The sequence below is a fragment of the Notamacropus eugenii genome, chromosome 1, assembly GCF_028372415.1.
Source record: "Notamacropus eugenii isolate mMacEug1 chromosome 1, mMacEug1.pri_v2, whole genome shotgun sequence".
In the NCBI taxonomy this organism is placed as follows: Eukaryota; Metazoa; Chordata; class Mammalia; order Diprotodontia; family Macropodidae; genus Notamacropus; species Notamacropus eugenii.
In genome coordinates, this window is record NC_092872.1 from 65,942,138 (window position 1) to 65,955,197 (window position 13,060).

The following is a 13,060-nucleotide window of genomic DNA, read 5'->3' on the forward strand; positions in this document are numbered from 1 at the left end:
TTATTTCAACAGCGTAGGAAACTCCTGCTTAGGTAATTACACACACACACACACACACACACACACACACACACACACACACACACACAAATATAAATATAAAACATTTCATTGGTGTAGGGAACTCCTAGTGTCAAAAGTCCCTCCACTAGAGCAGATAAGAAATTTGCAGTCTTAGAGAGGTTCCTGGAGCACAGAGTTGTTAAATGACTTGCCCATAGTCACAGCTAATATGTGTTGAAATTAAGACCTGGTCTTGGGATACAGGAAGTCCTGGATTCAAATTCTACCTCCAAGGTTTACTAGCTACATGCCCCTGACCAAGTCATTTAACCACTATGTACCTCAGCTTTCTCATCTCTAATATTCAGAAGTAGGACTGCATAGGCTCTCAGATTCTTTCAGGCTGTAAAGAGATGATCCCATGACTTGCTTATGGTCACACAGGTATCAGAATTTAAGTTTAGGTCTTCCTGGCTCCAGTGCTGACTTGCTGTGCAATACACACATTTCTTCTCTGTAAAATATATAAAAATGTAGCGATACTTATGAATTGAGGAAAAGAAGGAGAAAATGGGAAAGAGAAAGAAATTAAAAAGCTGATTTTTGAACACCACCAATTATACCAAAGAGTGAACAGCCACAGCACAGAAAACAACCTTTTCAAGCGCTTGCCAGGGCCCCAGCCCCAGTCAAGGGACGGCCATCGTCCAGCTGCAGGGATGTTCCATTGTCCTGATGACCTCAGGTCACCTAAGACTTCCTTTATCCAAGACAAGTCACGCTGCTTTTCAGATCAGTCTAGCTACTCACTACAGATTCAAAAATCACTGGCCCTACTCCAGAATTACTTCACATTCCGGTCCTGTTCCATCCCAGCTGTCTTCCTTAGTCTTCCAGCCTACAGGAGTATTTTGATAAAAAAGTCATCTCGTTGCCAGCAGGAATAGACCACGCTATTGTTCTTTGTGCGATGGGAAACACACACTCTTTTCCAACAAATGTGTTCTTCCAAACAACGGGATTCAGGCCAGTTGAAATCCCTGCTGGACATCTTAAACTGGGCTTCTAAGAACAAGCATTTTTAACCTTTTGTGCATCATGGACCCCTTTGGCAGTCTGGTGAAGTCTATGGACCCCTTCTGAGAATAATGGTTTTAAATGCATGAAATAAAATGCATAAGATCACAAAGGAAAACTAATTACATTAAAATATAGTTATCAAAATATTTTTTTAAACAAATTCACAGATCCCAAATGAAGAACTCCTGTCTAGAGAGAGAAGCATTTATTTAACGCCTCAGTCTTCCCTTCAGCCTCAGAGCAGGAGGTGTCTTTCTTCCTAGATTTCTGATCTTATAACCCTTTTCCATTCCTGAGGAATGCAACTCTCAATCTTATCACTTCCTTTTCTAGCACATTCAATATCCCTTTCCCCAATGATTTTACATCTCCTTTTTTTCAAACAAGGTGAGGTCTCCCCTTTGCTAAAAATATTTTTCACTTAATTTTAGCTCCTATCTTACTCCTCTCCACACATTTACCCCCAAAATCTAAGACTTGTTTCCTCAATTCTCTTTTCATACCCCTGTATGAAAGTTTGCATGACTTTTTACTTCACCTCCCTCTCCCAATTTTTTTTCAAAAGTCAATAATGAAAAGACTGAAGCCTAAAAAACTCTTTAAAAAAGGTTCTCTATTACTTGAGATATTCAAACAGACCCTGGGTAAAAATTTGTTAGGGATGCTTAGCATTAGAAAGGACATCAGAGGCCATCTAGTCTAACCCACATGTGAACAAGAATCCTTTCTACCATATATACAACTGGTGGTCATTAAGGCTTTTCTTGGAGACCTCCAAGGAATGATGTCCTCTGTTGCAAACAAAATTTTGTGATTTGGGTAGGATTTGGACAAGATAATTTCTGACATTCCTTCCAGCTCAGAGATTCTAGGATTCCAAAGCCCTTCTAAATGCAGTGGAGGGTGATTGTTCTAACCTAGTTTGGGCTGAGGAGTTCAGACTTTCCTATGGTAGTCAGTTCTAAACCATGATAATATAGTGTGCAGGGAACCTTTTAGATATCTATGACCATGACCATGGGAGCCACCTAATCCATAGTAAAAGGTCTTAGAATGAGGCTTCCACTTTGGGAAGTATGATTAGATTGTAAAGATGGCTTTGAATGAATCACAAGGCAAGATCCAATACAAACTCCCCCACTTTGGAATTTAAAACCCTTCATAACTTATCTCCAACCTACCTTTCCTTACTTCTTGTACGTTACTCCGCTTCTCTCACTCTATGACCCAATCAAACTGGTCTTGCTTTTTCTTACGAACAACCTTTAATTTCCCTTCATCATACCTTTGCACAGGATGTCTCTCATTCCTGAAATTCATTCTGTCCTCACCACCACCTCTTAAAATCCCAATTTTTCCTTCGAATACCACTTCTTATATGAAGACCTTTGCTAATCTTCTAAACAGTTAATATCTTCCCCTAGAAGTACTTTGCATTTCTCTTGTATATACTTATATTTGAATGTGTTATTTCCCTAGACAGAACATAAGTTCCTTAAAGGCAAGGATTGTTCTATTTTTATCCATGTTTACTCAGTGCCTAGCACGATGACTGACATATAGTAGACATTTACACGTTATTGGTTGATTGAATAAGTTGAATCTCTAAAACGATGGCTCTTCACATAGGCCAAACCAGAAACCTGATGATTTAATCCAGCATGGGACTTTGTCACTGGAATCTCCCAATCCAGCCTCCAAAGAGCTTTTTGATGGAAGTCAATATATGATGAGCACCTCTGAGTGATCTTTAATAAAAATTAGCTTAAGGTAGGCTCACTCCAAACTCATCCAAACATATCAGTTCACAAGAGGTAGAGAATACTTGTGCAGGCTTTAAAGAGAACTACATTCATATATAAGCATTTCTTCTTGGAGAGGGATTCTGAGGGACAAAAATCTCAGCCTTACAAAGAAAATGATGCTCTGACCCAACCAATTTCCAGCTTACTTCTTGCAATGATAATAAAACCAAATATGAAGAAATCCTCTCCCCTAAGAACACAGGTAGGTTTAGGTTTTCTTTCAATTATTCACCAAAGGGAACAATCATAATGTTGACACATATGAGGAAGATCTATCTTCCTGGAAAACTATATTAAGACTCCTCTTAGGTCAGGGTAAGCAAAAGAGACCCCTTCTTCCCTGCTAAACTAAAGGACCCATCCTCTGCCCATCAAGTGAACAAATAAATCTATTCTACAATTATTTCAAGTTCAAATCCTGTTCTCACTTGTGCCAATTTGTATTTTCTCCAGAATTAAATATCCTTCCCTGAAATTGATTAAGCTTTCTGTTCAAAGAAGACTAATGAGGCTTGAAGTTCAAGCAAGACCAAGGACTTCAGACCAGGTCATTTACTCTATTACTTTTTATTTTTTTGTGACCAAAAAAAAAAGTCCTTAATAGTATATGCTTCTACACAACTAAGTGTTGATTAGACTCTTATGACTGAGACAAGGTTGCTTCCCTCCAGGAATCCTACAGTCTAGATGAGGCGATAAGACATTTTCACAAATAATTATAATATAAGGGAGTCTGTGATACCTACCATAAAAAAGGTACAAAATACTAATTTTTTTTTGTGATGACAAAGAAATGGAAATAAAATAGATGGCTAACAATTGAGGAATAGCTAAATAAATTGTGGTACCTATATGCAATGAAATGTTACTGCACTGTGAGAAAGAATAAAATGTGAAGAATGCAGAAAAGCAAGGGAAGACCTATGAACTGATGCAGTTTGAAGCAGAACCAAAAGAAAAAAACAGGATCAACAATGTTTATAACAACATAAGTGAAAGATTAAAAAAAAAACAAAAAATCTGCATGCTATGTAAATATAACAACCAAACCTGGCCCTGGAGAAAAACTGGAAAAATGTATACCCCTCCCCTCTTTGCAGAGATAAAGGTCTATGGGCATAGAAAATTGCACATATTGTAGGATATGGTTGATAAGTGTGTTAATTTTGGTAAACTGTTTTTTTCTACCCTCTTTGATTTTTAACTTTTTTACAAGGAATAATTCACTGAGTAGAGAAGAGAGATATATTTGGAAATGAAAGCAATATAAAAACAAAATATATTTTAAAAGTTAGTTTTAAAGTGCTATAAAATGTTCAAAATCTGGAGAGAACATATCTAACTGGGAGATTAAAGAAAGGTTTCATAGGGGTAGTCTGTGTCTTTCAGAATGGATAGGAATTTGGCAGGTGGAAACAGGAACGTTACAGAAGAATACAACAGCTTGATCAAAATTATAGACATGGAAAGGCATGAAATATATTTGAAAAAGAGATTACATCATTTAGTTTGCTTAGTATGGGGCCAAAAAGGAACAGTAGGAAATAAAGCTGGAAAAGTTGTTGTTGCCCAATTAGAATGTAAACTCCTTCCTAGTAGGGATTGTTTTAGTCACTGTATTTGGATCTGCGATGCTTGGCACATAGGGTCTGCTTAATAAATACTTGCTGATTGAATAATTGAAAGCAGATTCTAGAAATCCCTAAATAAGAAGGAAAGACAATCAATCCGGAATTCATCTCCAGAAGAGTGGTTCTAGAGTATCATACCCCATAAATAGATTTCTTTTCTTTATGCATCTCAATTCTTCTCAGTCACTTTAAACCATTCTGCATGCAATGGCACAAACTGCTGAAATGGTTGTTGAATTGTCTGTACGTGTAGTGCCCACTGTCTTTATTCCAACTCTACAATATTTATTAGATTCAGAAGATAAAGATTCCCCCTTCTCCCCCAGCCCCAACAAAAGTATATATGTTGTTGGGAGGGTGGAGCCAAGATGGTGGAGTAGAAAGACTCACATATGCTAGCTCTCCCCCCACAGCCCATAATATACCTGTAAAGAAAGACTCTCAACAAATTCTAGAGCAGCAGAAGCTACAGAACAACAGAGTGAAGGAGATTTCCAGCCCATGGTGACCTGAAAGGTGGACAGGAAACATCTGTTGCACCAGACACAGAGGGGAACCCAGCTCAGCCTTGGCCCTGAGGCATGGCTCTGGGAGGAGGACATGAACAGGCCTTGGGGGTGGAAACCCCAGTCATAGTAGTAGCGGTTTCACAGATCCTTCAACCCACAAGCACCACAGGTCAATGACAGGGTTTTTTCAGCTGAACAGGAAGGGAGAAGGGCTTTCCCATAGCTCCAGCCTCAGGCTGTGGCCCACAGAGGTCCCATCAGGCAGGTGTGCTACCACGCCCCTACAGCGCCCCTACAGCAGCCCGCATCCATTGTTGGATTTTAAACCCCTGGGGGCACTGAGCAGCTGATTCTTACCTCAGCCCTGTGTAGAGGACCTGCAGCAGCTGATCTTTATCTCACACTCAATGGCAGCCCTGCCCCCACAGCTTATCTGAATCTCAGCCCCCAGTGCTGGCTTGGCAGAAGTGGAGGCAAGGTAGTTGTGAACACGAAACTCTAATAAGATTCTGGGCACAAAAATCTCTGCTTGCTCTCAGACCAGTGTACATGCTTGATTGTGCCACCTTGGCGAACCTGAGATCTTACAGGTCCCCAGAGTATACCCTACTCTTGACAAAGGACCCAAAAGTCAAGTAACTGGTTGGGAAAATGCCCAAAAAAGGGAAAAGAATAAGACTATAGAAGGTTACTTTCTTGGTGAACAGATATCTTCTCCCATCCTTTCTGATGAGGAAGAACAATGCTTACCATCAGGGAAAGACACAAAAGTCAAGGCTTCTGTATCCCAAACATCCAAAATAAATAGTCAATGGTCTCAGGCCATGGAAGAGCTCAAAAAGGATTTTGAAAATCAAGTAAGAGAGATGGAGAAAAAATTGGGAAGAGAAATGAGAGAGATGCAAGAAAAGCATGAAAAGCAGGTCAACAACTTGCTAAAGGAGACCCAAAAAAATGCTGAAGAAAATAGCACCTTTAAAAACAGGCTAACTCAATTGGCAAAAGAGGTTCAAAAAGCCAATGAGGAAAAGAATGCTTTAAAAAGCAGAATTAACCAAATCAAAAACTCACTGAAGAAAATAGTTCTTTAAAAATTAGAATGGAACAGATGAAGGCTAATGACTTTATGAGAAACCAAGAAATCACAAAACAAAACCAAAAGAATGAAAAAATGGAAGATAATGTGAAATACCTCATTGGAAAAACAACTGACCTGGAAAAACAGATCCAGGAGAGACAATTTAAAAATTATGGGACTACTTGAAAGCTATGTTCAAAAAAAAAGCCTAGACATCATCTTTCATGAAATTATCAAGGAAAACTGCCCTGATATTCTAGAACCAGAGGGCAAAATAAGTATTCAAGGAATCCACCAATCACCTCCTGAGAGAGATACAAAAAGAGAAACTCCTAGGAACATTGTGGCCAAATTCCAGAGTTCCCAGGTCAAGGAGAAAATATTGCAAGCAGCTAGAAAGAAACAATTCAAGTATTGTGGAAATACAATCAGGATAACACAAGATCTAGCAGCTTCTACATTAAGGGATCAAAGGGCGTGGAATATGATATTCCAGAAGTCAAAGGAACTAGGACTAAAACCAAGAATCACCTACCCAGCAAAAGTGAGTATAATACTTCAGGGGAAAAAATGGTCTTTCAATGAAATAGAGGGCTTTCAAGCATTCTTGATGAAAAGACCAGAGCTGAAAAGAAAACCTGATTTTCAAACACAAGAATCAAGAGAAGTATGAAAAGGTAAACAGTAAAGAGAAATCACAAGGGACTTACTAAAGTTGAACTGTTTACATTCCTACATGGAAAGACAATGTTTGTAACTCTTGAAACTTTTTTCAGTATCTGGGTAGTTGATGGAATTACACACACACACACACACAGAGAGACAGAGAGATAGAGAGACAGAGAGCACAGGGTGAGCTGAATAGGATGGGATCATATCTTCAAAAAAATGAAATTAAAGGGTGAGAGAGAAATATATTGGGAGGAGAAATGGAATGGGGCAAATTATCTCTCATAAAAGAGGCAAGCAAAAGACTTATTAGTGGAGGGAAAAAGAGGGGAGGTAAGAGAAAAACATGAAGTTTACTCTCATCACATTCCACTAAAGGAAGGAATAAAATACACACTCATTTTGGTATGAAAACCTATCTTACAATACAAGAAAGTGGGGGAGAAGGCGATAAGCAGGGTGGGGGGATGATGGAAGGGAGGGCAATGGGAGGAGGGAACAATTTGAGGTCGACACTCATGGGGAGGGACAGGATCAAAAGAGAGAATAGAAGTAATGGGGGACAGGATAGGATGGAGGGAAATATAATTAGTCTTACACAACATGACTATTATGGAAATCATTTGCAAAACTACACAGATATGGCCTACATTGAATTGCTTGCCTTCCCAATGGGGATGGGTAGGGAGGAAGGGAGAAAGAGAAGTTGGAACTCAAAGTTTTAGGAACAACTGTTGAGTATTGTTCTTGCATACAACTAGGAAATAAGAAATATAGGTAATGGGGTATAGAAATTTATCTTGCCCTACATGAAAAAAGAGAAGATGGGGATAAGGGAAGGAAGGGATGTTACAAGGGAGGGCAGACTGGTGATAGGGGTAATTAGAATGCTCAGCGTTTTGGGATGGGGGGAGGGGAGAAATAGGGAGAAAATTTGGAACTCAAAATTGTGTGGAAAGGAATGTTGAGAACAAATAAATTTTTTAAAAAAGTATATATTGTTAATCTTTTATTTCATTCTCTTAATAATATTTCCAAATGTGTTTTGATTGTCCACTTTAGGGTAGTAGTTGATTTGAAAACTAGTGGACATTTTCTTTTCTGTCTTCTGATTATTGCACCTCTGAGTCAGAAAACCTTCCATGTGAATGTATCAGTTACCCTGAGAACTGCCAGTACTACGTTCATTGATAGAGTGTGGGGTACTGTACTATTCATAACAATGTACAGCTTTAATTCTGAATGTCAACATTAATTCTACTCCTACTTTAAATTTAAATTTTCCCACATAATAGAGGTCTGTGTTTACCAAATGAAGCATTCCCATTCTCACAAGTAGGTTCTTTACATTTTAGGACTGCTCATGGTGATGTCAATTATCAGTGTGTGACAACACCTTCAGTGGAAATCATACATGTCACAATCCACAGTTTAAGTTGAATTAAAGAGAATCATAGAACATTAAAACTGAAATCAACCTATAAGGATGTCCTGGAATGGGAAGAACTGCTACATCTCCCTCAAATGGCCATCTGGACTCGAAGACCACCAGTGATGAGAAATTCACTGGCTCCATAGAAGTTCATTCCAGTTGGGCCAACTCAGATTATTAGAATAATTTCCCTTGTGTTGAGCCAAAATCTGCCTCTGTAACTTCCACTCATTGCTCCTAGCTCTGCCTTCTGGGGCTAAACAAAACAAGCCTAATTCTTTTTCCAAATCCTCATTGCAAATTCTTTGAGTTGGAAATGAGTTGCATAATTCATGTTTGAATCTGTGTGTTGGGCTGACAGAGTTAAGCACAACCTTTCTTTAAGATCTTCATAACTAAATCATAACATCATCTGGAAGTGCTTGAAAGCATATATTCTTTCATTTTTGTTTTCCTATACTGAGGACTGATAAAGAGAGTAGATTTAACATCAGGGTCCCCTGGTCCAATCTGGTAAGAGCATAATGCTGTGGGGTACTGAGCCACTTCTGGGGAAATGTGTAGCTCAAGACTAAAAGGACTAGGTACTTTAATATGAGGCGTTAATAAGGTTAACTAATACTGCTCCCACCCTATGATAAAAGCATGAAGAAGGGATGCTTCTGATTAAAAGGCAGAACAGCTTCAATCTCATTCTCTTCCTTTCTGGCCTGGAATCCATGGCAAGTAGCTTTCATTTCCTGGGCTTACTGTGAGGGGAGGGGAAAAGGCAGCACCCTTCCCTCTGTCCCCACTCCAGTAACATGTCTGCGAGCACCCAACTGCTAAAGCAGGGGCTCTGCTAGGGGAGATGAACCTGGGCCTTTGCCCTGGGCTGCTTCTTTTTTCCTCTGATTTTGTTTAATTCTTGCTTGCAGGTATCTGCACAGTGTTCCTGAGATGGAGATTCCCATCCTTAGAGGTAACTTGATGAGTTTGAGAGGTTAAAGTTCCTGGGTCTCTGAGACAGAACTGACTGGCAGAAGGAGGACTTTTCTCATCACAGAAAGTGATAACCAGCTAGAGGATGGGCACAACCCTTGGCCTTGCTTGCCAATTCCTGAAGGGAATTACTTCGACAGTACAGAACTGAGATGAAATCCAAAATAAAAATTCATATTCAGCATTCCTACACACTGCATGATATAAAAAGAAAAGGTCAATGAGATAAAAGGGCCCAGTCTCTTAGTTTCCCCAGGACTGAAACCAATTTGTAGATATGTGCCGGAATCCAGAGTTGTAAGGGGTTCTTGAGCAGAGAGGGCGAGAGTAAGTACTTTGACCTCATTAGGTCTAGCAGCAGCTCTTATGCTAAATTGAGAGGCAATATAATAGCGAGCTGGACTTGGAATCGGGAAGACCTGGGTTCAAATTCTATCTCAGACATTAACTAGCTGTAAGACCATGGACAAGTAAGTCACAACATCTCTGAGACTCAGAAAACTCCCTAAGACTATAAGTTATGAAGGCGTTGCAGCCCAGAACTAGAAAAGACCCAAAGGTCATCTAGTTAAACCCTCTCTTTTTACAGATGAGAAACTAAGGCTCAAACAGGCATAGGGGTGGGTGAACCCAAGACCACATGTGGCCCTCCAGGTCAAAGGGCTCTACTGTAAAAAGGCCTCAAGGTTCCCCACCCCTCACTTAAGTGATTGGACCCAGAACACACAGGTAGTAAAACGTAGATAAGGAAATGAAGCCCAGGTTCTCTGATTTCAAATCTAGCACGCATTACACTGTATTATTCTATCTCCTAAGTTTTTCTGATAAAAGACTCCTTAGAATAATAAAAAGAACACAGACTATGGAATCAAACCTTGGCTCTGCAATTTACTGTTTTTCTTACCTCAGACAAACTGTTTAAACTCTATGGTCCTCAGTTTCCTCACCTGGGAATGAGAGGATTGGACTAGATTATCTCTAAGATCCCTTCCAGCTCCAAAGTTATCATGTAGAACTCAGTTATTAGTTGTTTTATCTACCCCATTATCTAGCTGAGTCCTCTGAATAGAATATGTATTTAATACATGTTTGTTTTAACCTGTTTTCACAGGAATATAGAAATAGCTCAGCTGGCTCTTTCTGATCTGAGCTCTATGATCAGGCATTAAATTTTCACAGTCATTCCCAGGGCATAAAATGTGATTCATTTTGGTTGGGTAATGATGAGTCCTTAAGAATTACTATTTTTTCATCCTAAGAGGATACATCTTCAACTATCTGATTTTTTTAAAAGGATGTATTTAGAATAACTAGATAAATATACACAGTTCCCTTAAATAAATATACACAGTTCCCTTAAATAAGAGTGACTAAGGGTAAAAAAAAAAAAGTTTTGTTTTGTTTTGTTTCAGATCAAGGAAACTGGGCCAAGGCATTTAATTGCCTTCCTCTTGATAACCTTGAGTTTATAAACCCTAGAGGAATTTGTCGGACAAAATAATGAATAGAGGTCAGAGATAAGTCACAGACTGATAGCATGTTATTGTCAGTTAACGAAGATGATAATTCCATGAACAATGTGTGCCTTTTTTGGATTGAGAATTACATACTGCAGACTATTGTTGGCATACATTCTTACTTTGCTCTAGACAATGGTTAAACTATTCTCTTTCCTTTGTCATTATTTTTCAACTTTCATAATTGGAATTTAATCTCCTATGACTCCTGGGTTCCATAAATACTATATTATACTGTTTGCTTATATTAAACTCACAAGATGCTAAAATCCCCAGCACACAAACTATTCTCTAATAACACCACTATTATCTGGCAATTTATAAAATTGGGGAATTTTAATCCAAATATTTCATTTAACTTTTATTCCCATTAAATCCTGACTTATTTAATTTTAAAAATGCTAGTACTGGATAAAGAGCTGGCCCCAAAATCTGAAAGATCTGACACATGGTGGTTGTGATCCAGACAACATACTTGACCTCTCAGTATTCTTGGTAAGTCTCAAAGACAATGAATTGCAGAAGAGTTGATAACCTTCACTAGTAGGGCAAATGAGCTATACTCATGATAATCACAGGACTAGTCTATCCCTATGTTGCTCAAATGGAAAATAGATATAGACAGGTAGATAAAGGATGATAGGTAAGTATATATGAGAGAGAGAGGGAGAGAGAGAGACAGACCAACAGACTGGAGGAGGGGGAACGATAAAGAATGAAAGAGTTGACTCTGCCTGTGAACCATGCTAAGTCTGTATCCCAAAGATATTTTTTTAAAAAAGGAAAAGGACCTATATGTAAAAAAATATTTATAGCAGCTCTTTTTGTGGTGGAAAAGAATTGGAAATTGAGGGGATGTCCATTAAGAGGAATGGCTGAGCAAGTTGTGTTATATGATTGTGATGGAACACTGCTGTGCCAAAAGAAATGATGAACAGGTTAGTTTCAGAAAAACTTATATGAACTGGTGCAAAGGGAAGTGATCAGAATCAGAACATTATAAACAGTAACGGCAATATTACATGATGATCGGCTGTGAATAACCTAGCTATTCTTAGCAATACAATGATCCAAGACAATTCTGAAGGACTTATTATGATAAATGCTGTCCACCTCCAGAGAAAGCATACTTTTTTCCTACTTTTTTTATTTTCTTGTTTGTTTCCTTTTAGGCTGTTTTCTTTCACAACATGACTAATATGGAAATGTGTTTTGCATAACTACACATGTATAACCTATATCAAATTGTTTACCATCTCAATGAGGGGTCAGGAGAGGGAGAGAGGAAGATCGTTTGGAACCCCAAACTTTTAAAAATGAAGTTAAAAATTTCTTGTACATGTAATTGGGGAAAAGAATTTTAAACATTTTACATAAAATTGGGAAATATTTAATGAAATAAATAAAAATATATTTTTAAAAGACTTACAGTTGGTAATATGTTGCAGTCTCCTCATACCCTACATATGTCTTCAATTAGCCTCTGGATCCCATGCCATTTTGATTTTTGAGTGAAAGACCACGACAGTCTCAGCAGTCTTGTAGTCAAGCTGCTAAATACATATAATATGTAGATATATCATATATTCAATATATATGTGTGTATATATATGTATATATTCTATCTACATAAACATTTAATTTAAGCCTCACATAAGCTATGTGGGATCTTCTGGTAGTAATTTTGAATTCCATATTTCTCCTTCTCATGAAAGCTCCTCATTATTTGTATTTAATATTCTTCAGCAAAGTTCCAAGCAAAGGTGGCATAGTACAAGGATTCGGAATATCTATCCCAGTTCTATCCCATATGAACATGTAAACTTGGGAAACCACTTTAACTCTGACATCAGATTTCCCAATCTCTTAATTGGAAATTAAAAAACAAATAAAAAAAAAAACCTACTCTGTCTACCTTCTAGAAGCTGCAATGAGATGTCATATGAGATAGCTATATAGATATATGGTTAGGCAGGTAGATAGATAGGTAAGTAAATAGATGGATAGATAGATAAATGAACCAAGAGAGAAGCAGATTATTTATTAAGCACGTACTATATACTAGGTTCTGTGCTAAGTGCAAAATACAAACTGTTCATACCTTCAAAGAGCTTACATTGTGTTGGGGAGATGACAATATACAAAAGGAAAAATCAAGCATTTTTTAAAAGATCATAGTTCCTGCTCTGATCACAGATTTAGTTAGAGTAGCTCATCCAAACCCTTCATTTTACAAATTAAAAACTGAAGAGCATAGAAGTTTAATGACTTACCCAAGATGTCACAGGTGGTAAGTAGTAGACCTAAGCTTTGAACTTAGGTCTTGTGACTCCTAGTGAATTAAAAAAAAAAAAA

The 13,060-nt window shown here is 38.1% G+C and overlaps 1 long non-coding RNA gene across 1 annotated transcript in view; it reads right to left on the reverse strand.

Annotated features, from left to right (window-relative positions):
* The window catches only part of LOC140501311 (uncharacterized), a 100,565-nt gene that overhangs the window by 62,153 nt on the left and 25,352 nt on the right, over window positions 1–13,060 (reverse strand). Inside the window, exons 2-3 of the long non-coding RNA XR_011966132.1 lie at window positions 12,979–13,037; window positions 12,135–12,258 (exon numbers count right to left, since the gene is read on the reverse strand). This is a non-coding gene — a long non-coding RNA (uncharacterized lncRNA). The remainder of the gene's footprint in view (window positions 1–12,134; window positions 12,259–12,978; window positions 13,038–13,060) is intronic.